At 42.9% G+C, this 27,572-nt stretch overlaps 1 long non-coding RNA gene across 1 annotated transcript in view; it reads right to left on the bottom strand.

Annotated features, from left to right (window-relative positions):
- Positions 1-27,572, bottom strand: part of LOC126272197 (uncharacterized) — an 891,399-nt gene that overhangs the window by 544,948 nt on the left and 318,879 nt on the right. The window contains exon 2 of the long non-coding RNA XR_007549192.1: positions 14,379-14,432. This is a non-coding gene — a long non-coding RNA (uncharacterized LOC126272197). The remainder of the gene's footprint in view (positions 1-14,378; positions 14,433-27,572) is intronic.

Genomic DNA, 27,572 nt, shown 5'->3' with positions numbered 1-27,572 from the left:
CGGTACTTCGGTCCTTCTTGTCGCTCTGTTGCACCACGGTTCATACGTTCCTGCTCACATCGTCGAATAGAGGTATCGCTCCTTTTGAAGTATTGAGCGATTCACTAGTTAGTCCAACTGGCTTGTTTGAATGAAATAAGTGCTCTCACAAGTGGTGACATCTGCATATATTGCTCACGCGTTTCTCTGCGAGGCATAGTTTCTGTTCGGCTGAATACATGGAGTGAAATTTGGGAATACTTTATGCCCCGGTATTGACACGTCTCCCGTTTACTATCCTTCCCAGATGCGTGGTGAAATTGCGCTGCAGCGTCTCACATTCATCCAACGGCATCGGCATCCAAAGTTTAAAAGTTTGCCTTTTCCTTCGATACCTTTATGAATTTCAATTTTTGAGCAGTTTGCGTAACTCCTTCGTGGTGTTTCATTTTTTTTCTGTCCTAGGGTGTAATTACATAATAGTATCAAATTTTGTCAGTTTATCCCACTGAGCCTCGCGGGATTAGCCGAGCGGTCTGAGGCGCTGCAATCACGGACTGTGCGGCCGGTGCCGTCGAAGGTTCGAGTCCTCCCTCGGCATGGGTGTGTGTGTTTGTCCGTAGGATAATTTAGGTTACGTAGTGTGTAAGCTTAGGGACTGATGACCTTAGCAGTTAAGTCCCATAAGATTTCACACACATTTGAACATTTTATCCCACAGACACGAAATGAATGGAGTATGAATTCCATGTCATTCGGTCAAGGCGTTCATCGTGCAACACTTTTCAACTGCATCACTGTGTACGGAATTGCAATAGTACTTTGCTTCTGAATCCACCACAGCTGACCTCAAGCAAAAAAAAAAAAAAAAAAAAAAAAAAAAGTTCAAATGTGTGTGAATCTTACGGGACCTAACTGCTAGGGTAATCAGTCCCTAAGCTTACAATTTAACCTAAATTATCTTACAGACAAACACACACACCCATGCCCGAGGGAGGACTCGAACCTCCGCCGGGACCAGTCCATGACTGCAGCGCCTTAGGGACCTTAAGCAGCTACTGGAAGTATTGCAGGCATTTTGGCGGGCACCAGATGGTTAATTCTCTGATCATTCAGTACTAGGTGTGATGGAAACCGCAAGAACTCTGTGTTAGCTAGTGCTCAAAAAATGTGTTTTGTCTATGCTAGTCGTCTGTTAGTAGCCATATCCTCACACATTCATCTTCAGAAAAAAAATTTGTAACAGGATCTGTTCGTGGAGCGAGTAATCCATAACGAAGAGCATCAGCGACGGTGTACCGCGGATGATGTAGAGCGGCCGCGAGGCGCAGCAAGTGGCCGTTTGTCAGGGCAGCGCAGGTCGGGCCCGTGCGCATGCGCAGACCGGGCCAGGCCGGCTGTCGCTGACGGGCGCCTGCCATCCGTCACGCGCGGCGGGCTGCCGGCGCGCAGGGGCAGGCCGTCGCGTCGGTCCACGTCCGAGGTGAGAATCCCAACTAAACACTTCCAGTAACGCTGGTAAGTATATATACAACGGCTGTCCAGCAAGCAAGTTCCGATTGATCGCGAAATGGAAACAACATTGAAAATAAGAGCTGTTTTATTTGTAATAGTTAGCTACACCTTCCAGCTACTTCTCTACATAGTCGCCATTCTGACTTACACGTTTGTCGTAGCATTGTGCCAACTTTCCAATACCCCCATCACACAAGACAGCCGCCAGTGCTCTCCGGCAATTCGCTACGCTGGCCTACAGCTCGTTGTCTGTGCCAAAATGTTGTCTTCATAGCCAGCGGTTCATGTGAGCAAAAGTGAAACTCAGAGGGAGACAATTGCGGGCTGTATTGAGGGTAATGAAACAATTCCATTTGAAAACGATGCAGGAGCATCTTGACTGCCCCTGCAGAATGCGGCTGAGAATTGCCTTGAAGAAGAAACAGCACTGTTGGCTGCATAGCTTCAGTCGAAATTTCTCACCAGGCCCTCTTACTTGGCTGGATACACTATTTTCTAGACATCTTTCCGCGCTCACTGTTAGCTCAGAAATGAGAAGTGTGGTGTGATGCTATGTAGGATCATACTACAGACACTACCCAACACATCTGTGCAAAGCTTTATCGGATTTTCATACTCGCGACCGATCGACCGATCGAAACTTACTTTCTGGACACCCTCCGTACAACAAAAACGATCAGTGTAGATCGCACCTAATATTTGTCGGTTTTGGTAACTGGTTTCAGTTAAACAGGGTGTTACAAAAAAGGTACGGCCAAACTTTCAGGAAACATTCCTCGCACACAAATAGAGAAAAGATGTTATGTAGACATGAGTCCGGAACCGCTTAATTTCCATGTTAGACCTCATTTTAGTTTCGTCAGTATGTACTGTACTTCCTCGATTCACCGCCAGTTGGCCCAATTGAAGGAAGTTAATTTGAATTTGACCTCGGTGCTTGTGTTGGCATACGATTCATTGCTCTACAGTACTAGCATCAAGCACATCAGTACGTAGCATCAACAGGTTAGTGTTCATCACGAATGTGGCTTTGCAGTCAGTGCAATGTTTACAAATGCGGAGTTGGCAGATGCCCATTTGATGTATGGATTAACACGGGGAAATAGCCGTGGCGCGGTACGTTTGTATCGAGACAGATTTCCAGAACGAAGATATTTTTCTTGTGCTGCTAGAACATGTGCCTTTACAAGTACGACACAACATGTGGTTCATGCACGGTGGGACTCCTGCACATTTCAGTCGAAGTGTTCGTGCGCTTCTCAACAACAGATTCGGTGACCGATGGATTGGTAGAGGCGGACCAATTTCATGGCCTCCACGCTCTCCTGACCTCAACCCTCTTGACTTTCATTTATGGGGTCATTTGAAATCTCTTGTTAACGCCACCCCGATAGCAAATGTAGAGACTCTTCGTGCTCGTATTGTGGACGGCTGTGATACAATACGCCATTCTTCAGGCCTGCATCAGCACATCAGAGATTCCATGCGACGGAGGGTGGATGCATGGATCCTCGGTAACGGAGGACATTTTGAACATTTCCTGTACAAAGTGTTTGAAGTCACGCTGGTACATTCTGTTGCTGTGTGTTTCCATTCCATGATTAATGTGATTTGAAGAGAGGTAATAAAATGAGTTCTAACATGGAAAGTAAGCATTTCCGGACACATGTGTCTGAGGAAAGTTTCCTGAAAGTTTGGCCGTACCTTTTTGTAACACCCTGAATATCTTCATACTACCAACTCTGAAATTAATGAAATGGGCAAAGCATTATACAGCTCATCGTCATACAAACTGACATACAGTAGCACAACCACAAGATAAAACATGTATACACCCTTGCTGACTTGCGGGCCCAGTACATTGAGCTGCTGTACGTACTAAATAGTATCAGTCAACAAATGTTCACTCGCTTGTAGATATTAGGTATTATAAGAACAACACCCCCCCCCCCCCCCCCCCCCCCATGAATCATGGACCTTGCCGTTGGTGGGGAGGCTTGCGTGCCTCAGCGATACAGATGGCCGTACCGTAGGTGCAACCACAACGGAGGGGTATCTGTTGAGAGGCCAGACAAACGTGTGGTTCCTGAAGAGGGGCAGCAGCCTTTTCAGTAGTTGCAAGGGCAACAGTCTGGATGATTGACTGATCTGGCCTTGTAACATTAACCAAAACGGCCTTGCTGTGCTGGTACCGTGAACGGCTGAAAGCAAGGGGAAACTACAGCCGTAATCTTTCCCGAGGGCATGCAGCTTTACTGTATGATTAAATGATGATGGCGTCCTCTTGGGTAAAATATTCCGGAGGTAAAATAGTCCCCCATTCGGGTCTCCGGGCGGGGACTACCCAAGAGGATGCCGTTATCAGGAGAAAGGAAACTGGCGTTCTACGGATCGGAGCGTGGAATGTCAGATCCCTTAATCGGGCAGGTAGGTTAGAAAATTTAAAAACGGAAATGGATAGGTTAATGTTAGATATAGTGGGAATTAGTGAAGTTCGGTGGCAGGAGGAACACGACTTTTGGTCAGGTGAATACAGGGTTATAAATACAAAATCAAACAGGGGTAATGCAGGAGTAGGTTTAATAATGAATAACAAAATAGGAGTGCGGGTAAGCTACTACAAACAGCATAGTGAACGCATTATTGTGGCCAAGATAGACACAAAGCCCACGCCTACTACAGTAGTACAAGTTTATATGCCAACTAGCTCTGCAGATGATGAACAAATTGAGGAAATCTATGATGAGATAAAAGAAATTATTCAGGTAGTGAAGTGAGACGAAAATTTAATAGCCATGGGTGACTGGAATTCGTCAGTAGGAAAAGGGAGAGAAGGAAACATAGTAGGTGAGTATGGATTGGGGGGAAGAAATGACAGAGGAAGCCGTCTGGTAGAAGTTTGCACAGAGCATAACTTAATCATAGCTAATACTTGGTTCAAGAATCATAAAAGAAGGTTGTATACATAGAAGGATCCTGGAGATACTAAAAGGTATAAGATTGACTATATAATAGTAAGACAGAGATTTAGGAATTAGGTTTTAAATTGTAATACATTTCCAGGGGCAGATGTGGACTCTGACCACAATCTATTGGTTATGAACTGTAGATTAAAACTGAAGAAACTACAAAAAGCTGCTAATATAAGGAGATGGTACCTGGATAAACTGAAAGAACCAGAGGTTGTAGAGAGTTTCAGGGAGAGCATAAGGGAACAATTGACAGGAATGGAGGAAAGAAATACAGTAGAAGACGAATGGGTAGCTCTGAGGGATGAAGTAGTGAAGGAAGCAGAAGATAAAGTAGGTAAAAAGACGAGGGCTAATAGAAATCCGTCGGTAACAGAAGAAATATTGAATTAATTGATGAAAGGAGAAAATATAAAAATGCAGTAAATGAAGCAGGCAAAAAGGGATACAAATGTGTCAAAAATGAGATCGACAGGGAGTGCAAAATGGCTAAGCAGGGATCGCTAGAGGACAAATGTAAGGATGTAGAGGCTTATCTCACTAGGGGTAAGAGAGATACTGCCTACAGGAAAATTAAAGAGACCTTTGGAGAAAAGAGAGGCACTTGTATGAATATCAAGAGCTCAGATGGAAACCCAGTTCTAAGCAAAGAAGGGAAGGCTGAAAGGTGGAAGGAGTATATAGAAGGTTTATACAAGGGCGATGTACTTGAGGACAATATTATGGAAATGGAAGAGGATGTAGATGAAGATGGAATGGGAGATATGATACTGCGGGAAGAGTTTGACAGCGCACTGAAAGACCTGAGTCGAAACAAGGCCCCGGGAGTAGACAACATTCCTTAGAACTACTGACGGCCTTGGGAGAGCCACTCATGACAAAACTCTACCATCTGGTGAGCAAGATTTATAAGACAGGCGAAATACCCTCAGACTTCAAGAAGAATATAATAATTCCAATCCCAAAGAAAGCAGGTGCTGACAGATGTGAAAATTACCGAACTATCTGTTTAATAAGTCACAGCTGCAAAATACAAAAGCGAATTCTTTACAGACGAATGGAAATACTGGTAGAAGCGAACCTTGGGGAAGATCAGTTTAGATTCCGCAGAAATGATGGAACACGTGAGGCAATACTAACCTTACGACTTATCTTAGAACAAAGATTAAGGAAAGGTAAACCTACGTCTCTAGCATTTGTAGACTTAGAGAAACCTTTTGACAATGTTGACTGGAATACTCTCTTTAAAATTCTAAAGATGGCAGGGGTAAAATACAGGGAGCGTAAGGTAATTTACAATTTGTACAGAAACCAGATGGCAGTTATAAGAGTCGAGGGGCATGAAAGGGAAGCAGTGGGTTGGGAAGGGAGTGAGACAGGGTTGTAGCCTGTCCCCGATGTTATTCAATCTGCATATTGAGCAAGCAGTAAAGGAAACAAAAGAAAAATTTGGAGTAGGTATTAAAATTCACGGAGAAGAAATAAAAACTTTTAGGTTCGCCGATGACATTTTAATTCTGTCAGAGACAGCAAAGAACTTGGAAGAGCAGTTGAACGGAATGGACAGTGTCTTGAAAGAAGGATATAAGTTGAACATCAACAAAAGCAAAACGAGGATAATGGAATGTAGTCAAATTAAACCGGGGCGATGTTGAGGGAATTAGATTAGGAAAATGAGACACTTAAAGTAGTAAAGGAGTTTTGCTATTTAGAGAGTAAAATAACTGATGATGGTCGAAGTAGAGAAGATATAAAATGTGGACTGGCAATGGCAAGGAAAGCGTTTCTGAAGAAGAGAAATTTGTTAACATCGAGTATAGATTTAAATGTCAGGAAGTCGTTTCTGAAAGTATTTGTATGGAGTGTAGCCATGTATGGAAGTGAAACATGGACAAGAAGAGAATAGAAGCTTTCGAAATGTGGTGCTACAGAAGAATGCTGAAAATTAGATGGGTAGATCACATAACTAATGAGGAGATATTGAATAGAATTGGGGAGAAGAGGAGTTTGTGGCACAACTTGACAAAAAGAAGGGACCGGTTGGTAGGACATGTTTTGAGGCATCAAGGGATCCCAAATTTAGCATTGGAGGGCAGCGTGGAGGGTAAAAATCGTAGAGGGAGACCAAGAGATGAATACACTAAGCAGATACAGAAGGATATAGGTTGCAGTAAGTCCTGGGAGATGAAGAAGCCTGCACAGGATAGAGTAGCATGGAGAGCTGCATCAAACCAGTCTGAGGACTGAAGACCACAACAAAAACAACAAGAACAAAGCTTTGCCCCCTTCTGAAGGAGGACTTTGACAAACGTGCATTGTGGTCAGCGAACCTGAAACCTGCTTGTTTCTTTAGGTATGTAGACGATACTTTTGTTGTTTGGCCTCATGGTAGTGAGAATTTAAACCTGTTTTTGGAACACCTGAATTCAATCTACCCGAATATTCAGTTCACTATAGAGGTAGAAAAGAATGGATGCCTTTCCTTCCTTGAAGTGTTGGTCAGAAGCAAGAATGATGGTACGTTGGCACATTCTGTTTATAGGAAGCCTACTCACACTGACTTGTATCTGCGAGCTGATAGTTCACCATCCAGCTCAGCGTGAAGGAGTACTTCGTATCTTGGTTCACAGGGCCCAAGTTATCTCAGGCCCTGAAAGTTTGGCAGCTGAGCTATCACATCTCGAAGTCACCTTCCGTGAGAATGGTTATTGTGAGAGGCAAATCAAACGTGCGTTGCGCTATCAGCCTTCTGTGCAACCGGTGAGTGATGATGGCAACGAAATGGCACCTAAGTCTGCGGCCTTTTTGCCTTAGGCAGGAAGTATTTCCACCAGTATTGGCCGTATTTTGCGGCAATATGATTTGAAATATGTTTTTCCACCACTCTCTAAAATTAAGGCCATGTTGGCGTCCGTAAAACATGATCTTGGTTTGCGTAAGGCTGGTGTCTATCGTACTCCTTGCAGTTGTGGCATGTCATATATTGGTCAGACAATCAGGACTGTGAAAGACCGGTGTATTGAACATGTGTCACACACGCTTACAACAGCCCAGCAAATCTGCTATTGCAGAACACTGCCGTGACACTGGTCATCCTATGGAATACAACAACACGGATATTCTGGTTTGCACGTCCAACTATTGCGATAGTGTTATTAAGGAAGCTGTTGAAATCAAACTATCACGGAAATTTATAAACAGAGATGGTAGATTTTGTTTGAATTTTGCTTGGAATCCGGCTATGTCTCTCATCAAAAAAAAAAAAAAAAGAAAAAAAAAAAAAAAAAAAAAAAGGGACAGAATTAGTGCTACCTCACCTGTTGATTAATAGCCACTATCGATATTTCTGATGTTGGTTATCTTTGGTTGTGTGTTGACTCTGCGGTTACTTGTTCTGTGTGTGGTATCTCCCTTGTTTCTCCTTTGTGAACATTGCTTGCTCCTTGCAGTTGTGCCTTGAGAATGGCAGTGTGTGCTCCGGTCGAAATATCGGCGCTGGTCGACGACGTCACCCGGAAGTAAACCCGGAAGTTATTTGAACATTAACAAAGCTACCAGCATGTATATCTTATAATGTTTACAAAATTAATAACAAAAGTTACAGGCTCCCAAACGTGTACGACACCCAGTTGGTTAGAACTTGAAGCCAGCTATAGATCGACCATTTTTATAATGTTGCTGAACAAATACACAAATCGTTATAAATAATTGATGATATGTTTCTCTGTGTACTGTCAGACCAAAGGTTTCTCCACACATACACTAGTTATTCCCGCCACATAAATTATTTATCCTGTCATTCCATTGGCTAGATATTATTTTATAATAATTGTGGTAATATAATGTTCGTAAGATAGTCATTTAAGCAGTGTGATACTACAGCACCATGTTGAATAGAATTGTTATTTTGACTTTCCTGTTGCCGTTTCATCTTCTAGCGTGTGATACTTTAATAAAACCAGTAAATGGCTATACAAGGTGATTCAGCTGCTGATACTGATATCGTTGTATGTCCTTCAGTAACCATATGGGAGATTTTCACTTTCTCCCGATCGCTAAGCACAAACTATTAATTTAATATAATCCATTATGGAGTCGAGGTAGCAGTTGTCGTTATACTGGTTATCACTGATAGCATTCAACGGCGATTCTTATACATATATTTTAACAACGCATTTCAAGAGACAATACTCTCATCATCAGGTTGTAAAGTCTATGTCATGAAATTAAACGGACTAAAAAGACAAAATACCATCACAAATAGTTGGGAAGTCCACAGAGTAAAACAAAATTAAAAGTATATTGGACTGTGGGTTGTCGTCTCACATTGAAGTTGTTGACACAAGTCGATGGCCGTCCCATAGCTACCAAATATGCTGTCGCACTGCGCCGGCTCGGGAGCTGTTGTGGACTGATATGCCTAGATGTTGTGGCGTGGTTACAGCCGTGTGCTTGATGGTAACGCTATGCTATTGGGCGTCTGATTTCCTTACTGCATAGGTCTGTCATCGTTAGCCTCTCGCAACTCCGTCAGTAACATGCTACAAGTTTAAAGTCGCATACCTGCCCTAAAATAATTCTAACAACCTACTAAAAATCTCATTTCTTTAAAATTATCTTGTACATTTAGAATATTGCTTTGTTTCTTTTCATGGATAGCTATGTCGAATTCCTCTAGTAAATCAAGTTTCCTCCCTTTCTTTTCTCCGTGCAATATTTCTACATTGTGTTCTATGCTATTAACGGGATGGCCTGTTTCATATATATTGTTCGCAACAGCTGATTTATCATAATTTCTTAACCTGAACGCATCTTTATGTTCTTTATATCGGATCGTGATTGATCTTCCTGTCTGCCCTATATATTTTGCATCACAAGTTCTGCACTGAATCTTATAAACCCCCGATTTTTCAAACTTCTTTCTCTTGTCGCCAATTTAGTGCTTACGGCTATACCTCACTAGGTTATTAGTCTGGAAAGCTATTTTGACATCGTATGGCTTAAAAATATTTGTTACCTTTTGTGAGACTGTTCCGTAGTATGGCATCGTGATAATTTTCACTTTCTCCCCATCAGGTTTATTCTTTTGGCGCTTATTTCTTTTCCGTAACCGTTTTTTAACCATATCTATTCTGTAACCGTTATTCATAGTGGTTCTCTTGACGGTGTTAATTTCAGTCTTCCTATCTTTTTCACTCATAGGTATATTGACTGCCCTATGCACGAGACTACGGAGAGCACCTTCTTTATAAGCCTGCGGATGGCATGAATCATTCGGGATCACGGCGTCAGTAGTACTTTGTTTTCTATAAACGGAGAACGCATGATTGTCGCCCTGCTTTTTTATATTCACGTACAGGAACTGTAAACAATTGTCAGTTTCATACTCTACGGTAAATTCTATTTTATTATGTGCGTCGTTGAAATTTTTTACTATTTCCTTAATGTCCTCACGAGAACCATCGACAGGTAACAGAATGTCGTCTACATAACGTTTGTAATAAACAATTTTATCCATAATGTTATCGTCAGAGTTTAGAACTTTATCTTCAAGGTCATTGATAAAAATGTCCGCCATAGTTCCTGAAATACTGGACCCCATGGCTAACCATCGTCCTGAATAGAAAATTTATTATTAAACGTAAAATAATTAAAACTTGTAATGAGCTGTAGGAGTTTAATAAATTCAATTGTCTCATGCGTTGAAATTTTACCGTATTTACGGAAATTTCTCTTAATGATTTCTATAGTTTCGTTAACCGGAACACTGGAGTATAAGTTCTTAACATCCAACGAAACCAAACGGGAAGTGCTATTAAGGGGATGGCCTGTTTCATATATATGGTTCGCAACAGCTGATTTATCATAATTTCCTAACCTGAACGCATCTTTATGTTCTTTATATCGGATCGCGAATGATTTTCCTGTCTGCCCTATCATAATTGCATGTCATACATGTTTAAGATGTATACAAGGTAATATATATGTAACTTTAAACTAGTCATATGACCAAGCTCTTTAATACAGAGTAAAGTTCATGGTCTTTTCAGCTTCAGTGCTTGTTTAGTAAGGTTGGTTTTGGTAAGATTATGCGGCCACAGCCTTGTGGCTGAAGTATTGGAGCTTAGAATTATTTTGATGTGTTTCAGTTCGGGACTCGAAAAATAATGTTCTGAGACTTACGGCTTACACTAGTGGGCATAGACACTTAGCTGGACCATAAGAGAGTACATAATCCTGCACTGATGTACATATTAATGTCAATAGACGTGTATGTACCGGCTGAACTGTGATATTTTGTTGTTATTAAAGTGAACTGATGTACGGCTGCATGCCCTAGTTTGTAATTGTCTATATTTACGAACACTCTGCTTGCATTGTAAAGGCAAACAATTTTTATTTTGATTATTCTATTGTGTTATGACCTACTCATTTGACGTCACCACATGCAATAGATTTCTGTTTTATTTGAATAAACATTTAGTTAATATCAGTCGTTTGGCAGTGAGCCATACTACTGTTCTACAGTACCTAGTCCTGAATATTTTCTCCCTTATTATTCACAATTATTTAGCAATTGATCTGTATATTCACTAATGTGACTACGCAAGATTTTTGACAGCTTACAGCAGCACTACACGACGGAACCCCTATTGCACTGATAAGCCCTATTCAGTTTTCAAACTCGTATTCTCGCCTTCTGGTTGTTAGGTAACAAGGCTGATGGCGATTAATCTCTCAATGTTGGCTTGTTGCCCATAACACCGTTACACACACACACACACACACACACACACACACACACACACACACACACACACACACACAGACCACTGCCACCACCACTCCAACAACAACAACAACAACAATCGACAACAACAACATAAATGGAATCGCTGTTGCCTATAGTCCATGTTTCTGCACCACTTGAAAATTGATATCAAGATGGTGTGTTTGGAGTTCTACAGTCACACACTCTATGTTATACAGGTTGAGAGGAACAGTGGCAAATAAAAATAAACTTATGGTAACTTATTGATTTACTTACCTCTGACACTTGCTCACACAGAGCACAAAAGCTGATAAACACGTATATTTCCTTAGCTACAGATTTTCCTCTTGCAGTTTGAACCCCTACATTTCTCCATACAAGAAACTGTAGAAGACCAGTTTTGTTGTTATTTACATTTATTATTGGTTTATTATATACTGAAGTGCATAGCTGAATATATCGTGGTTCTTCACGACGTGTCCGTGAGCGTTTGTAAGCAAATTTTCGCCCGGACGAAAACCATAATATGATCAGTGAATATCAGGGAGACAGGAAGCCTCTTTCTGATCTTACAACTCTGACAGTTACAAATTTTGGGAGAGTTATGTATACGATACCATACAAACAAGGCGATTGAAATATTTATCGGGTAGTAGTTGTTTCATTTTTTTCGTAAGATAACAAGGAAGAAACTGTTGTTCTGAGCTCATCAGACACTTTTCTGAAGATAAGACAACCTAGACGTAGAGCTACATCTTTCCTGAACTATCAAATACGTCATAACACAACACAACACAACACCGGTCAAAAAGGGACTCCTTGAATGAAACATATTTCCTCTTCGCAGCTGTGAACATTTGTGGTCATTCAAGGATGTGTGCCAGCTCACGACAGATTTAAACCATAAGTCTGAAAATTAAGGGGTCTCAGATAGCGCTTGTTATTAGCACACTTCAAGCGAAATGCAAGGACTCGCTTCGAGCCCTGGTTCGGTATGCAGTTTTAATTGGCCGCAGATTTGGAAATCACACGAAACAGCGTCTTTAAGGCAGATGACCACTGTGGACTATTAGTGCTGGTACAGTACTCCAAAACGAGGTTTAGGATTGCTGACTATCAGTTGTCATTAAATTTATGTTGCTCTGTTGACTAAATGTTGCTAAAGTGTCATCTACAGGCTCTTGGGAGACAGAACGTCCACTTTTGCAGCAGGGCTTGCTAGCCACTAATAGTCGTGTAGTGTTGAAGGCTTGTAGTTTTTAACATGGCTGTACTTAGTTTGTGGTGCAGAGAGGCACTTTTCAAGCACAATTTGTAACTCTCCCTCATTGGTCGCTACATTACTATTCCATCCTTTGATATTTCTGCAAATTATGAACATTTATAAAGTTTGTGTTCGAATGTAAAGTCAACAGTGTTGAATGGCACATAAATAATTGAAAAAACAGGATTTCTCCAACGGAACTGTTTATTACCTCTCACGTCAATTCTGGTCATGACTGAAAAATCACGGTAATACGTGCTTTGGTATCTTCTCCGGTGCAGTTCGGGTAACTGCCAGTCAGTTTGTAATAAAATGTGAATACTTGCCAACTGCAATGGGGCGGTTAATCTTGCTCGTCCCACAAAAAATGTCCACTCACCTTTCCGTGGAATCTTCTTCTGCAGTCCGTTCCACACGTTGACGTGTTAGAAAATAAAAATATTCTTCCTGTAGAGAAAACAGTAGCATAAACTAACAGCAATATACGCCTCTACACGTTCCATCATATATTTTCTAGTATCGTGGTAACAGAGCTTTAAAGCGATGGATAGTTTGTGAGTGGAAACTTCAGTATACTCTTACTTGATTGCTACAAATCATCGTCAGGCCCATGCTAATCTTAAGTTACAGTTTCGACACTCACACGCAGTCACAATTACTCGTAATAGACCGCTTACGGTGTCTAACCAGACATTTACCGAAAAAATTACAAAAGCAATTGCCCCTGACAGAATGCTCTCTCGAGTACTACTCAACTCGATCCCTTTGAATGTTCAGTTCTCGGTCTCGACCTGTACAGTCTGCCAAGGGAATCTCTGTTAATTCAGAACTCTCAGTTTACCCTCAGAATCCTGAGTTTCGCGTGTTCGTGTTTCTTACGCATTCGTGTTCACTTTCCGGCAATCCAGGATCAAGTTTAACTCATTATGCCGCAAAATTATCACATTTATTCAGAGCTCCTTACAGCCGCGTCGAAATTTGATCAACGCTAAGTTCCGAACTGAACGTAGAGTACACAAAGCAGTTCTCTAGCCACCAAAATACCCGCGAATATACTGTGACCTGATTGGCTGATACCCATCATGGCCAACACGAACCAGCATTAAACTTGCACCATCCCGCGTCATTTGCATTCAACCAATCACAACATAATTTATTAATAGAACAAATTTATGAAATTCACAATATCAAAATAACTCCCTCCTTCAATAACTTAATTATCATAAAAATTTTCTAGTTTTCCAGTACCACAATAAACTGTCTAGTTGCACTTAACAAATTTCTTCTGAGATAATGGTCCACTCTCTCTGTATTCCGAACAAATTTATAAGTAGACTGAACCCACATCTAGTAACCGACAATCTAATTTAAGAGCAATAATGCTCTCGTCACAAAATGTACTACATTGAGACGGATGGTAAAAGCACAGCTATGTAACGGCTTTGTACCATTAAAAAAAGTTCTCATCAGAGCACAAGTACGTCATGCGAGAACCATGACTCCCTATATGTATCTGCTAGCTACCGAATGAGTCAGTAGACGCTACACCTCACAACCAGTTTTTCCTTGCTTATTCCTCTTCATACACACTGCTTTCCACAAATTAGGGAGTCATCACAGCAAGAAATCCTAACTGTAAGGAAACAGCCACGAGTGATAAATGCGTTATTAGCACAGTCACTTTCAAACAATTGGCGTTGAAGTTCAATCGCAGTATATGCACTGTGCATGCATATGTATATTTCAGACGACGTGGTAAGTGACTGCAGCCACAATTTTCTCAGTTCTTAGATTACGTTTCCTCCACGTATGTAGACAATGGAAAAAATGTATTACAAAGTTTCCGTGAACAGTAGGCCAATGGAAAATTCTTACTCACCAGAGGCAGTTGCGTCTGCGAAGCCGGTTACCCGAGCAGCGCCTCACTCGCCACCTGCAACATGACACATTGCACTGCTTAATGAAGTGTGCGATCACCACGGGAAACCTTCACAAGTACTCAGCACACAGCAGCAGTTCTTCTGTTTCAGTTTACTAGGAAACAGTAAGGACAACATAAAATATAATTTTTTTTTCCTTTTGTATTGTTATAAGACTGCCATCTGTTTGAATGCAAAAGTAACACGTTGGGTGTGGGTGTGATTGAAATACATTCAATAGCTCGCAGTTAACAGAGATTACACTTAACAGTCCGTCACACTAACAACCGTTGTACAGAATGTATCTATGCTGTACACGGGTGCTGTATCCATAGTAAGGTCTGAGCATCAAGTTCCGTATTGAATTTCATACAGGACGAATCAACTACTCCTACCTATGGGTTTTATGCAAAACGCAACACATTCAGATACCATGCACAAGAGTCTCAAACTCGCTACAAGCAAACTATTAGTCCTACAGAAAATGTGAACGGAAACTTTGTGTAGGAACCTTAATATAGTAAATTTAATACTGGACTAGGTTTCTGCTAGAGACAGTTGTTTTCGAGTTATTGTTGCTGTTTCCTTCAGTCCAGAGATTGGTTCGATGCAGCTCTCCATGCTACTCTATCCTGTGCAAGTTTCTTCATCTCCCAGTACCTACTGCAACCTACATCCTTCTGAATCTGCTTAGTGTGTTCATCTCTTGGCCTCCCTCTACTATTTTTACCCTCCACGTTGCCCTCCAACACTAAATTGGTGATCTCTTCATGCCTCAGAACATGTGCTACCAACCGATCCCTTCTTCTAGTCAAGTTGTGCTACAAATTTAACTTCTCCCCAATTCTGTTCAATACCTCCTCATTACTTATGTGATCTATCCATCTAATCTTCAGCATTCTTCTGTAGCACCACATTTCGATAGCCTCTATTCTCTTCTTAAACAGACAATTTATCGTCCATGTTTCACTTCCATACATGGCTACACTCCATACAAATACTTTCAGAAACGACTTCCTGACACTTAAATCTATACTCGATGTTAACAAATTTCTCTTCTCCAGAAACTTTTTCCTTGCCATTGCCAGTCTACATTTTATATCCTCTCTGCTTCGACTACCAACAGTTATTATGCTCCACAAATAGCAAAACTCATCTACTACTTTAAGTGTCGCATTTCCTAATCTAATTCCCTCAGTATCACCTGATTTAATTCGACTATACTCCATTATCCTCGTTTTGCTTTTGTTGATGTTGATGTTTTCGAGTTATTCAAGGAAATCATCCAAAAGTGGCCTTCAAAACCGTATTTTTTTTAATAGCTCGAAAATCGAGACCTTCAGCGAAAGCATATCACAATACAAAATTTAACTACATCAAATTTCCTACAAAAAGGTTGTGTTCATGTTTTCTGCCAGTTCTTATGGAAGAACTGTCTGCCATTCCTCCACAGAGATTCATTCACCTCACCGAAAGTGCCCCTAGCAAACTTCACGTCGTCATAAAGGCGAAGGAAGGTTACTCTCATACTCAGGTCCACTAATAGGTGGGGGGATGCATTCCATCAGATAGTGTAGTTACCGTACCATATCATTTACTAGCTACTTTATCATGACATATCCGTGCTTCTTATGTACACAAGAGCCAGTAACTGGAGGAAGGGGCTTTTGTCTGGCATGGAGGTGGTGGGTCGCTCTTCCCGCAATCCTTCGACATCGATTGTGGTCTGGGCCTACTATGTTGTTGTCAAGGCAATTGACTATCGCAGGAAGCTGTTGGAAGTAAACTTCGAAGGGCCCCAGCAGCAAGCAACTCCTTGTTGGCCGATTTAGCGTGAGCAAGAGACTGCCAGTGCCAATGCATAATGTGATGACTGGCAGAAATAGACAAATGTTGAAAATAGTTTGCGGGAGTTACCTGTAGCTCACAAAATCGGGAAAAGTCTGGTGGCAGTTCTCACAGTTTTCGCAGTACGCATTTATTATGCCTTCTTGGTAAAAGGTGTTCTGAAGTCTGTCGTCGGTAATTCTTAGTGACCAAGCATCCGAACTGCATTGCTGGGAGCGGGGCACAGAATTCTGACTAAAGATTTTCCGATCCTCTGGACCAGTGTCTGTGAACAAGCACGTGCTAGATAGGTCTGATGCCTCATTCCAGATTGTGGGACTCCGTAATTCAAACATGTTTTTTGCTCGCGTATCATGTCAGTTTTGGAAACTCAGAATCTACTTTGTAGGAGTCAACATGGATTCCGGAAACAGCGATCGTGTGGGACCGAACTCGCTTTATTTGTTCATGAGACCCAGAAAATATTAGATACTGGCTCCCAGGTAGATGCTATTTTCCTTGACTTCCGGAAGGCGTTTAATACAGTACCACACTGTCGCCTGATAAACAAAGTAAGTAAGAGCGTACGGGATATCAGACCAGCTGTGTGGCTGGATCGAAGAGATTTTAGCAAACAGAACATAGCATGTTGTTCTTAACCTCTGGCGTGCCAAAGGGGAGTGTTATGGGACCATTGCTTTTCACAATATATATAAATGACGTAGTAGATAGTGTCGGAAGTTCCATGCGGATTTTCGCGGATGATGCTGCAGTATATAGAGAAGTTACAGCATTAGAAAATTGCAACGAAATGCAGGAATATCTGCGGCGGATAGACACTTGGTGCAGGGAATGGGAACTGACGCTCAACATAGACAAATGTAATGTACTGCGAATACATAGAGAGAAGGATCCTTTATTGTATGATTATATGATAGCGGAACAAACACTGGTAGCAGTTACTTCTGTAAAATATCGGAACGATTTGAAGTGGGATGATCATATAAAACTAATTGTTGGTAAGGTGGGTGCCAGGTTGAGATCCATTGGGAGAGTCCTTAGAAAATGTAGTCCATTAACAAAGGAGGTGGCTCACAAAACACTCGTTCGACCTATACTTGAGTATTGCTCATCAGTGTGGGATCCGTACCAGGTCGGGTCGACAGAGCAGATAGAGAAGATCCAAAGAAGAGCGGCGCGTTTCGTCACAGGGTTATGTGTTAAATGTGATAGGCTTACGGAGATGTTTAGCAAACTCAAGTGGCAGACTCTGCAAGAGAGGCGCTCTGCATCGCGGTGTAGCTGGCTGTCCAGGTTTCGAGAGGGTGCGTTTCTGGATGAGGTATCGAATACGTTGCTTCTCCCTCCTTATACCTCCCGAGGAGATCACGAATGGAAAATGAGTGAGCACGCACAGAGGCTTTCCGGCAGTCGTTCTTCCGGCGAACCATACGCGACGGGAACAGGAAAGGGAGGTAATGACAGTGGCACGTAAAGTACCCTCCTGAACACACCGTTGGGTGACTTGCGCTTGCGGAGTATAAATGTAGATGTAGATGAAGAACTAGGGTTAGGATTAATAAAACTGACGGACTTTGTGAAATATAGTTGAAGTCAGTTATATTCTACACTCCTGGAAATTGAAATAAGAACACCGTGAATTCATTGTCCCGGGATGGGGAAACTTTATTGACACATTCCTGGGGTCAGATACATCACATGATCACACTGACAGAACCACAGGCACATAGACACAGGCAACAGAGCATGCACAATGTCGGCACTAGTACAGTGTATATCCACCTTTCGCAGCAATGCAGGCTGCTATTCTCCCATGGAGACGATCGTAGAGATGCTGGATGTAGTCCTGTGGAACGGCTTGCCATGCCATTTCCACCTGGCGCCTCAGTTGGACCAGCGTTCGTGCTGGACGTGCAGACCGCGTGAGACGACGCTTCATCCAGTCCCAAACATGCTCAATGGGGGACAGATCCGGAGATCTTGCTGGCCAGGGTAGTTGATTTACACCTTCTAGAGCATGTTGGGTGGCACGGGATACATGCGGACGTGCATTGTCCTGTTGGAACAGCAAGTTCCATTGCCGGTCTAGGAATGGTAGAACGATGGGTTCGATGACGGTTTCGATGTACCGTGCACTATTCAGTGTCCCCTCGACGATCACCAGAGGTGTACAGCCAATGTAGGAGATCGCGCTCCCCACACCATGATGCCGGGTGTTGGCCCTGTGTGCCTCGGTCGTATGCAGTCCTGATTGTGGCGCTCACCTGCACGGCGCCAAACACGCATACGACCATCACTGGCACCAAGGCAGAAGCGACTCTCATCGCTGAAGACGACACGTCTCCATTCGTCCCTCCATTCACGCCTGTCGCGACACCACTGGAGGCGGGCTGCACGATGTTGGGGCGTGAGCGAAAGACGGCCTAACGGTGTGCGGGACCGTAGCCCAGCTTCATGGAGACGGTTGCGAATGGTTCTCGCGGATACCGCAGGAGCAACAGTGTCCCTAATTTGCTGGGAAGTGGCGGTGCGGTCCCCTACGGCACTGCGTAGGATCCTACGGTCTTGGCGTGCATCCGTGCGTCGCTGCGGTCCGGCCCCAGGTCGACGGGCACGTGCACCTTCCGCCGACCACTGGCGACAACATCGATGTACTGTGGAGACCTCACGCCCCACGTGTTGAGCATTCGGCGGTACGTCCACCCGGCCTCCCGCATGCCCACTATACGCCCCCGCTCAAAGTCCGTCAACTGCACATACGGTTCACGTCCACGCTGTCGCGGCATGCTACCAGTGTTAAAGACTGCGATGGAGCTCCGTACGCCACGGCAAACTGGCTGACACTGACGGCGGCGGTGCACAAATGCTGCGCAGCTAGCGCCATTCGACGGCCAACACCGCGGTTCCTGGTGTGTCCTCTGTGCCGTGCGTGTGATCATTGCTTGTACAGCCCTCTCGCAGTGTCGTGAGCAAGTATGGTGGGTCTGACACCCCGGTGTCAATGTGTTCTTTTTTCCATTTCCAGGAGTATATATTGTGAAAACCTGAAGCGTCCACTTTTCGTGTTTCTCTTAAACGAAATACTTTTACCTTTATTACTGCATTTTTTTATTTAATTATCAACCGCAGTTACTGGAAATCAGTTGGATACTGTGTATGATTTCTTAACGGCGGACATTTCCCAGTCCAGCGGTGGGTTATCGGAACCTTTCTGAAAGAGTTATAGACCAGTTTATTGGTGCTATACATGTAATGAGGGGCTAATTCAACCCACTCTCACAAAGAGACGCTGGCTGCCGTGGTTTGGTACCGATTTAATATTGTAATAGAACAGAGCATTAGTCTAGCTCCAAGTTTCGGAGTATATCTGCGGAGCAAGACAGCGTGTGATTATTTCGCGCACCGCAGAACGCCGACGTCAGACTGCGTGGGTACTGGTTCGGTCGCAAAAGGGACTTGTCGTGACGCCAGGGAAGCTCTGGGATCGAACAAAGCTACATTTGGTAGCATTGTACCTGTATCCTGCACCAGTATCTCTCTGGCTTGCTCTACGGTCTCATTACAAAATCACACAGGTACTTGCGCTCCCCAGTTTCGCTACTATGATCTTTATAAGTCTTCAGAAGAGTCTGGCTCAATAAAATGATGAGACGTAATCTGGCAAGTTTGAAATTTATGATTTTTATATAAACTAAGGAATCAAATTATGTCTACCAGAGAAATGATTTGCCGTCGCTTCAAAATTCGAGGGTTTATGCCAAGAGGCAATAATTCCTGAACTGATTCCCATACAGATTCCATAATACACTGACGGAAAAAAAACGCAACACCAAAAAGTAAGTATCGTAGAGTAATGAAATTTTGGCAGCTCAATTGTATACATAACACTTTGGAGTGACTAACATTGCAACATAAAAGGTTAATGTAAGCGCGCGATAAGGCAATGCAAATGTGAAATGCTGGTGCATTAATAATCGGTGTAACCGCCAAAACATTGAATGAAAAAATGCAAACGTGCATGCATTGTGTTTTACCGGTGCTGGATGTGTTTGTGGGATGAAATTCTTTAGCTTTGTCACTTGGCCAGTCAATACAGGACGGATAATGCTAGCTGTGGATGACGCTGGAGTTGTCGTCTTATGGTGTCCCATATGTGCTCTGTTGGAGACAGATCTGGTGATCGAGCTGGTCAAGGTAATGTATCGAAACTTCCTAGAGCATATTGGGTTTTAGCAGCGGGATGTGGGAAAGTGTTATCTTGCTGGAAAACATCTCCTGAAACACAAAATTTTGAAAAACACAGCCCTCAGTTGCGAACACAATTAATTTGTGACGTAGGTTTCGGTGTCACAAGGGACACCTTCTTCGGACAAAATTAAAACTAAATATTACAGTATAACGTACCAAAAAATACGAAAGCTGCGGTAGTGTTGACTGTAGCAGAGGACACATGGGAGCCGCTAGTGGCTTGCTACTCTGTTGCATTTTATTTTAACTCTATCTGACGCTGTCAGGTATGACCGCAGTTCTCGTATTTTTTGGAACGGTATGCTGTAATATTGAGTTTTAATGTTGTTCGAAGAAGGTGTCCCTTGTGACCTAGGTTACAAATTGTGTTCGCGACTGAGGGTTGTGTTTTTAAAAATTTTGTATTATACAACAGTCGCTGATTGACAGCCATGTTAAAAACCTTAACTTCCTGAAATGCTGTTCCTGAATGGCAACGGAACAGGTCAAATCACCAGACTGACGAACAAATTTGTAGTCAGAGTGCCTAGGATAACCATGAGAGTGCTCCCACTGTTATACGAGATCGCACCCCAGACAATAAACCTAGGTGTGGGTTTCGTATGTCTAGCTACCAAACGGGTTGCTTGCACGCCCTCAACTGGCCTCCTTCTAATCAACAAACGACCGTGATTGGTGCCGAGGAGGAACCAGATTTCGTTAGAAAACACAGCACCTGTCCTCCACTGAGTTCTCGTTTGACAACACTGAAGTCGGAACTGGTGGTGATCAGAGGAATCCACGTTGCAGCGTGTCTGACTCGGAGCTGTCCTTGAAGTAGTCGATTTGCAACAATTCGTTGCATCATCGTAGCGCCAGCTGCTGCTCAAATTGCTGCCTCAGATGCAGTGCGAAGCAGATGCAGTACGATGCGCCGAACACCACAGTGTTCTTCCTCGGGAGTGCCACGTGGCCGTCCGGAGCTCGGTCTTCTTGAGACCGAGCTTTCCCATGACCACCGTTGCCAGCAGTTATGCACTGTGGCTGCACTCCTGTCAAGCCTTCTGCAATATTGGAGAAAAGACATTCAGCGTCTAGTATCCCTATTGCACAACATTGTTCAAACTCAGTAAGGTGGTGACCTTTGTCTTTGTCGCCTAAAAGATATTCTTCAGTAATATCAACACACCAAGTCCAAAGTTGGTAACTGCCAATAAATATGTAGCTATATGGCGCAATACGGCATACGCTGCTGACGGCTGAGAGAGATAACAGTCACTGGAGATGAGGTTTGCTATCCTAAATAATTTTGCATTTTCCGTATTACTGTCTAGTGACATTTGACATGAACATTTATATGATATTTAACATATTTTTCTAGCATCAGACAGCTATTATCTTCTATTACTAAGAGATGGCACGACGTTTTCCATGTTCACGTCGTGAGAACTTCGGCAAGCGTGCCTCTCAGTCTGATGGCACCTACAGTGACTGCTATGTCTCGCATCCCTCAGTGGCGTGTGCCCTGCTGCTCCGTGTGTAGCTACAGTTTTACTGGCAGTTACTAGCTTTATGTCAGTTTCAATGTTTTTAATTTTACGTGGTTTACAATCAGCGACTCCCCAATGAAGTACTTTATGTGACGAGAGCATTACTGGTCTTAAATTCGTTCGTCAGCTACTACGGGATGTTCAAAAACTGTCTCCGCAGTTCCGTATGGTTGATAGCCGCGCGTGCCGTGTGCCGCAGTGAATATACCGAAATGAAACTCAATGAAATACAAGTTATTAATTTATTGAATATTCATTTTTACTTACAGATTTTCACATTAAATTTTATAGACAGTTGCTTTCACTGCACCCAAGAAGAAAAAGAAAGGTGGTGTTAGGCCAGGTGATCAGGGAGGTGAAAGTCCCTGTGAAATTATTGCGATCATCAAAAACATCAGCAAGTAGTGATATTGAAGTGCGAGCTGTATGCGCAATTGCACTATCTTGTTGAATATAACCGTTCAGTATTTCACTTAACATAAGTTTTCCTATGAATGGGTACAGAATATCACTGCAGTATTGTTGTGCGTTTATTGTTTCGTTAAAAAATGTAGGACCCACAATCCGACGTCTAGAAATTGCAATCCACACTCCCATTCTCACAGAATGAAGTGCTTCCTCACGAATACACCACGGATTTGCAATACTACACATACGAAAATTTTGCGAATTCATGTACGCAGATAAATGAAACCACGCGTCATTAGTGAAAAACGTTTCATTAAGAATATCCCTTCCATTTTGTTGGACGAAATTTTTGAACCATTGACAATAATGCAGTCTCTTGCATGATCAGTATTTTCAGTTCTTGCACGACTGTCACTTTGAATGGGAAAAGTTCAAATTTTTTCCTTACAGCTGTGTGAGCCGTTCCGACACTAACGTCGACTTCCTGGGCGAGTTTTCTTACTGACTTGTTCAGACTCATGAACATTTAATAGGAAATATCGAGTAGTTTATCCCCAGAGAACCACTTCTTGGTGCATCTGTCACTGCAACCGTACTTCCAAATATGTTAATCAAATATCGCACAGTATCGCGATGTGGGGGTGTTGTCGCTGGGAAAACTAAAATTAAATGTTTGACGAACTGAAACTGTGTATTTACCGGTAGCTTTGAACACTTGTTCAACTAAAAACACACTTTCTTCAGTGTTTCGTATTTTAACAATGACAAAAACGAATCAGACGAACAAAGGAACGAAAACCTTCACGTCAACCCGTAACGACACACAGCAACGATGCTATGATACTGGCTGAGATAAACGAAACTGTGAAATGTTGGGAGAGTCCACTTGAAGGGAAGTAACCCAAGCAGGCGAACATCATACGCGCGAGTAACAGCCATACGGCACTGAGGAGAGACCTTCTGAACACCCCGTACATGTCAGTACAATTTACTTATAAATCTGTTCGGAATTAAAATCTGATATTCTTTAGTTTCCTCTATGTTAATATCTACTTATAATATCTTTAGGTACTAGTGAATTTTCTGATGAAGTCACCCACAATCGGTGTCAAAATGTGGTAAAAGTAAAACTGTATTGCCACTGGTTGACTGTTTTATCCCTATCATATTCTTGTACAGTTTTTGTCTCAGAGCCATGTTTAAAATTTACGTTTGGTAGTATTTGCGAATGTTTACCATCGGTTATCATCTCATGCTTCACAAATGCAATTGATAGTGATGCCAATTGCGTTTCAATCAGTCCATAGGATTAAAGAAAATGTTATTTCATTTAACGTACAAAATTTGAACAACTGTGTTATAAGGCATTCACATGTTATTGAAAATGTGCACGTCTAGCGAATAAGTGTATTTTTAATTAGGAGTACGAACTATCTATCGTAATAAATAACACAGGGCTAGCATTCGGGAAGATCAAGGCACTCCTTTTGTGCTGTCCGTAGTATGGTCCCTGCCATCGAAATCTAAGTGTCTAATTCATTTAAGGCGAGTATGAAGTGATGTGATCATATGTAATTATTGGCCAAGAGATCACATCTGGGTTGGTTCGACGGCATAGTGCAAGTCTTTTTATTTTACGCCAATTCGGAGAGTTGCGCATCGATGACGATGAGGGCATCATAACGCACAGTACCCGAGCGGAGAAAACATCCGACCCAGCCGGGAATCGAACGCGGGGCACCATGCATTGTAGTCAGCCGCTCTGATCTTTCAGGTACGGAAACTGACTTAGTCGCGTTTAGAAATGGTCCTTTCAAACGGGCGGCGGTTGATTCCTTTAGTCCCATCTCCATCCAGCTCATAGTTCGTCTCTAATGACCTCGACGTCGACGGGACATTATGCTGCAGCCTCAATTCGTTCAGGAGGAAATGGGTTTTAGAACTGGGACTATGCGCGTAAGTGATAGACTTTAAGAACACAGGAAATAACATGTGCAGGTACTGAACGTTTTGAAGGTTAGAGAGAGGGCTTCTTAACGCAGTAGCGGAGTGCACATTCCCTCCTGTACCTATATTGGGGATTAATACTGGACTCGTGCTTTTCACTGTCAAAACGCTTACCGACTTATCCTGATCCGCCTCGCAGAGCCTTTCTCCCACATTCCAGAGTCTGCCTGCGTACCTCTAGGAGGATAGATTTCACAGAGAATGGTTTACCCATAATCTATTTATGAATAAGTAACACGAGGCACTTTTGTAGCATTCTGCAATACTTATTATTTAACCAACCGAGTTTTAGCTGTTACTCTATGATTAGCTACAAAGACAGATATGTGTGGCTGTGATTTTAGCGAGAACAAAGATATTAAGCTAGACGTCAAAAGGGCCGCTGAGTTGTCTGTCAAGGATGACAGTTATTTACTTTCTATGTAAATCTTAAGTCAGAAGAACTCTTTCGAGGAAAAAGTGAAGTAAAATTATTTAGCTTCGCTAAAATGAACGACACACTGAGCTAATGAACTATGTTACAGAGTATCACAATAGTTCCGAGTACGAAAATAAATTGAGTAACGTACAATAAACATTGGTGAGATCTTTCAAGGACTTAACGGAGCAAGATAATATAGTCTTAAACAACTATAATATTGATAGTGAGACACATGACGTGAATAAGTACGTGACAGAATTGTAATTAGACAAAGTATTATTATATGGCAAACGATAAGACAGTAACTGAAATAAGGCAGAAGATGGGGAATAAATATAGGAGGAATAATTTACAAAGTAATGTGGATGGGTTCATTGTTTAGTAGCTTCAGTTCTAGATGGTGAAGGAACTGTGTTTAATCGTTCAGTACCAAGTTGGGGTAAATAGTCACATGCTTATTAATTTCCATTATATGAAGACTATTCATCTTCCTCCTTTTGTGGATGTTGCATGGGACTAGGCCCTTTTTAACTGTGATTTTTATTCTGCATGTGGACTGCTAACTTCTATGGCGGTCCCTCAAGAAGACCAGAATGGCCTGTATAGAGCTCGTCTCAACTACAGGTGATTTTCTGTATTCTACTCTTTTAGAAAGCTGATGTGCTCTCCTTACCACTGGGAAAAATGAGTCCAACAATACTGTGCACATAAAATGATATTTTACAATTCCTAGGTTTAAGTTTCCCAGCGACATTCTGAGAAACAATTTCCTAAATATGGAACTGTGCACCATTTACTGAGGTGTAAGGTGGAGGGCCGAATACAAGGTAAATAAAACTGGATAAATGATGTTTTCCTTTCTTATGCTTATGGAATCCATCAAGGCAGGTACATAGCACTTGCTTGATACTATTTGTTTATTTTCAGTGATTACAATGGTTTCACGTATTGGTTTAGCCACAGAATGATTCTCATTCATAATGTTAAAAAGTTTAAGATAACATTATCTTGTTCAATCACGACCATGAAACATAACAACAAAATTTACTGCGTTTTACTAAGTTTACTTTTCTTATCAAAACTCTTCTAATTTCTCATGCAGTCCATTAACTCATTTGTCATATATTTTACCCAAAATAAATAATATGGTTCACATTTTTATCGAAATAATTCTTTTCACTTAGTCTGTATCGAATGTTAACAACTGGCATCTTTGGTAGGCAACTGAGAGACTCTTTGGTTGCATCTAGTTTAAAATCTTTGTTCACGAACATACACATACACTCCTGGAAATTGAAATAAGAACACCGTGAATTCATTGTCCCAGGAAGGAGAAACTTTATTGACACATTCCTGGGGTCAGATACATCACATGATCACACTGACAGAACCACAGGCACATAGACACATGCAACAGAGCATGCACAATGTCAGGTCTAGTACAGTGTATATCCACCTTTCGCAGCAATCCAGGCTGCTATTCTCCCATGGAGACGATCGTAGAGATGCTGGATGTAGTCCTGTGGAACGGCTTGCCATGCCATTTCCACCTGGCGCCTCAGCTGGACCAGCGTTCGTGCTGGACGTGCAGACCGCGTGAGACGACGCTTCATCCAGTCCCAAACATGCTCAATGGGGGACAGATCCGGAGATCTTGCTGGCCAGGGTAGTTGACTTACACCTTCTAGATCACGTTGGGTGGCACGGGATACATGCGGACGTGCATTATCCTGTTGGAACAGCAAGTTCCCTTGCCGGTCTAGGAATGGTAGAACGATGGGTTCGATGACGGTTTGGATGTACCGTGCACTATTCAGTGTCCCCTCGACGATCACCAGAGGTGTACGGCCAGTGTAGGAGATCGCTCCCCACACCATGATGCTGGGTGTTGGCCCTGTGTGCCTCGCTCGTATGCAGTCCTGGTTGTGGCGCTCACCTGCATGGCGCCAAACACGCATACGACCATCATTGGCACCAAGGCAGAAGCGACACTCATCGCTGAAGACGACACGTCTCCATTGGTCCCTCCATTCACGCCTGTTGCGACACCACTGGAGGCGGGCTGCACGATGTTGGGGCGTGAGCGGAAGACGGCCTAACGGTGTGCGGGACCGTAGCCCAGCTTCATGGAGACGGTTGCGAATGGTCCTCGCCGATACCCCAGGAGCAACAGTGTCCCTAATTTGCTGGGAAGTGGCGGTGCGGTCCCCTACGGCACTGCGTAGGATCCTACGCTCTTGGCGTGCATTCGTGCGTCGCTGCGGTCCGGTCCCAGGTCGACGGGCACGTGCACCTTCCGTCGACCACTGGCGACAACATCGATGTACTGTGGAAACCTCACGCCCCACGTGTTGAGCAATTCGGCGGTACGTCCACCCGGCCTCCCACATGCCCACTATACGCCCTCGCTCAAAGTCCGTCAACTGCACATACGGTTCACGTCCACGCTGTCGCGGCATGCTACCAGTGTTAAAGACTGCGATGGAGCTCCGTATGCCACGGCAAACTGGCTGACACTGACGGCGGCGGTGCACAAATGCTGCGCAGGTAGTGCCATTCGACGGCCAACACCGCGGTTCCTGGTGTGTCCGCTGTGCCGTGCGTGTGATCATTGCTTGTACAGCCCTCTCGCAGTGTCCGGAGCAAGTATGGTGGGTCTGACACACCGGTGTCAATGTGTTCTTTTTTCCATT

This window comes from Schistocerca gregaria, chromosome 1, assembly GCF_023897955.1.
Source record: "Schistocerca gregaria isolate iqSchGreg1 chromosome 1, iqSchGreg1.2, whole genome shotgun sequence".
NCBI lineage: Eukaryota > Metazoa > Arthropoda > Insecta > Orthoptera > Acrididae > Schistocerca > Schistocerca gregaria.
Note: the sequence above shows the minus strand (reverse complement) of the source record. Positions and strands in the feature narration are given on the sequence as shown.